Source organism: Conger conger, chromosome 9 (genome assembly GCF_963514075.1).
Source record: "Conger conger chromosome 9, fConCon1.1, whole genome shotgun sequence".
In the NCBI taxonomy this organism is placed as follows: Eukaryota; Metazoa; Chordata; class Actinopteri; order Anguilliformes; family Congridae; genus Conger; species Conger conger.
The window spans coordinates 2,643,719-2,646,698 of record NC_083768.1 but is presented as its reverse complement, the minus strand read 5'-3'; the positions used below and the strand labels follow the sequence as shown (position 1 = coordinate 2,646,698).

At 38.4% G+C, this 2,980-nt stretch overlaps 1 long non-coding RNA gene across 1 annotated transcript; it reads right to left on the bottom strand.

Moving 5' to 3' along the window:
- Positions 1-717: 717 nt before the first annotated feature.
- On the bottom strand, positions 718-2,769 carry LOC133136517 (uncharacterized). Its single transcript, XR_009709536.1, has 3 exons — positions 2,549-2,769; positions 1,259-1,393; positions 718-755 (listed from the first exon to the last, which is right to left on the bottom strand). It is a non-coding gene; the product is annotated as an uncharacterized LOC133136517 (long non-coding RNA).
- Between the last annotated feature and the right edge of the window lie 211 nt (positions 2,770-2,980).

The following is a 2,980-nucleotide window of genomic DNA, read 5'->3' as shown; positions in this document are numbered from 1 at the left end:
GCTTGTCCGATTTGAGCCGGACACCACACCGAGATTGCTCCTTTTCTTTACCTCTATAGAAGGTTCCGATGTATCTGATCTTATCATAGTTGTGCGCACTGATTCTCCTGAGGATCCCAACTGCCTCAGAGGAGTGTATGAGAATCACAGACACCAGTACGTCTCCAGGCCAGAACAGGTGGAAACTCACACGGTAGGAGCCATTGAGCAGGTCAGTGACTTGTCCTGATGCAGAAGCCTGGAGTTCGGGAGAGTGGATCCGGGCCAGGATGAAGTCGCCTCCATGCGCTTTTGGGTTCCCCCTGTAGTCCTTCACGTTTACCAGCACGCTCAAGGTGTCCCCCACACAGTACTGGGCTCTGGGCTGCTCCAGGTTGACCACACTGTGTTGGCCACTGGAAGAGCTTTCGATAGAGCTGAAGTTACCAGCTTTTGGGAGATCGCCCAATATTGAACGCATTATGTCATCCGCAGACTCCTGTTTGAGAATAATGAAAAACTCAATGGTTGCTGAAATTGAGGTTCATCAGACGTTTGATCAGTCATCATAGAATTAATAATCTGACCCCAACCCCTCCTCACCACCCCCATTTCCTTATTATTGGTTGTCTGATTCATTGATAGAGGTCCCAATATGATGCAATTATGTTATATTCAGAGTGAGGGCTGCTCAGAAAAGACAGAGAAGTCTCAAAAAATGTGCAACTCACCCATTTCACCTGCAAGCTGTTGGGGTACAGTTTACCCAATACAACCTGAGGGCAGAGAGAATTTAATTGAATTTGGTGTCTCTCTGTTCCTCTATACTCTGCACATACACACACATCACATGCATGGACACATCCTCACACACATACAGAAGCACACATCACATTTCAAACACACTGAACCATCCCAGTGAGCTTTCAAACCTAGAGGCCAAACTACGAGAAACACCGATCATAGTATCCCCGTCTCATAAAACATCAGTTCAGCAGTGTCAGGGAAATGAGATTCTGTTTTAAATGGCAACTTCTGAATCCACCAATTTTAAAAGCAAACACCCTTGTTTAATGTTTGGCACTGCATACAGAACATGTACGTTTCAACAAGTTCATCAACATTTAAAACTCCTCACTTATACAAAGTAAACTAGAAATGTTTACTTTGTTTACACAGTGTATACAGTGTATTACACACTTTGCCTATGTTCTTACTTCTGTATGACAAGGTGACTTTTACAAACTCAGCTCACAATAAGAAATTAAACTGCTATTACCATTATAGTTGTCCAGTTGTAAGTTCTAGAAAAATAAACAGAAAAAAACCCAACAAAAAGTATTAATATAAGTAGTGTCTTGATCAACAAGCTGTTTCTCCATCTTCCAGGGACAATGTGTACTGGTTGAGCACTCTGTGAAAATAAATAAAATATATACATTTTATTGATTGTGTGACTGATGGGAATGAATTTTCTCTTGACACTCTCGACAAAAAAGCTTTTTTTCCCATTAAAACAGATTATTTGATACAAAATGTCAAGAGAATTAACCTTGCCGTTTGTTTTATTCACACATATAAGTGTTTTTGTAAAGCATGCCCAAAGTGTTCAACAAGCTCACCAGAAAGGATTACTCTTTACTCGCTTTCTAACCAATTTGCATCATATTTAAAATGGGACTTTACTTCAAAATTAGGTTAACCAGAGCCCCTTTAGCCAGTACAATTACAGATTTATCTACAGCAATTCAAAATCCTGTAGTTATGCAAGTCTTTATATTTATTCTGCTATGTGCACACAACAATATTCCTACACTGTCCATCACCTGAATATGAGACACTATACCTTGTTGGAAAGGGGAGGAAACCCCGAACAAGAAACTTGCCCTGTTCTACCAAACCGGATAGGCAGGACATGGAATAAAAGCCAATGTGTTTATTCATGCAACTTCTGAATTGTATATTTTTGTTCTTATATTGGAACATGATTTTTTAACATAGAGAAATGGTATCAAGGATTGTTTGAATATGCCTTTTATTGTCTGAGTCTGTGGCAAGGTGAGCATGGCTCGGGGGAGGCTGGAGTTTTTTTGCCCTGCTTTGCAAATAAGAGGCTGATAAGCATCTACACTGCTGTTCTCGCTAGCGTCTTTTTAACAATCTGGCACTGCCATTTTGTGGTTTTTTGGTCACAGTTTTTTATATGTACAATATGAATATGAATGCAACAAACAACCACAAGGGGGCAGAGTGGATAGGGTTAACCACGCTCTGATAATACTTTCAAATACTGCGGAACAGTGCAATTAAAAAGAATTACACAATTAGACATGCATTTGTAGCAGTTACACATTAAAATAAAATGGTGTAATAAAAGTATTTTACTTTCTGATTTCCAGTGTCCTAATAGCTATGTATTAATTTTTTATCTAATCAAATCAGGAATCAATTTAGCTTTCTCACATTACAGAAACTTAGATACATACATACATACATACAATACCGATCGGGTATTACAAAATAATGCAAAATAAATAGTACATTTTATTAATGACAATAAATGAATTACCATGGTTGCTCAGAAGAATGAGTAAGAACTGAATGTAAGTTTTCTTTGGATACTTATGTGTCCATCTCACAAAACAGGGCACTTCTTGTGGATGTTCAGGTTGATATGGTTTTCTGTAAAACAGGTGAATCCATAAAAAAGTAATTATGGTGTTGAAATTATGGTGAATAATCAGTCAATCTTGATAATTGGGCCAGAAATGTGATGTATGGTCTACTTAAATCGTGAACTCACTTTGTGAAATCCAAAATCTTGAATGTATCCTAAAATGGCAAGCTAATTTGGCTAACTGTTGTATTTAATAAAACTAATTTAATTGCATATTTCTGCCTTGCACAACAGTCCAGACATGTTGGGGTGCAGAGGCTTGATTAATAAAAGGCCACCCAGCCATTAGCTACTGTTTAGTTTAGCCTGCTGTAAATGTATGTG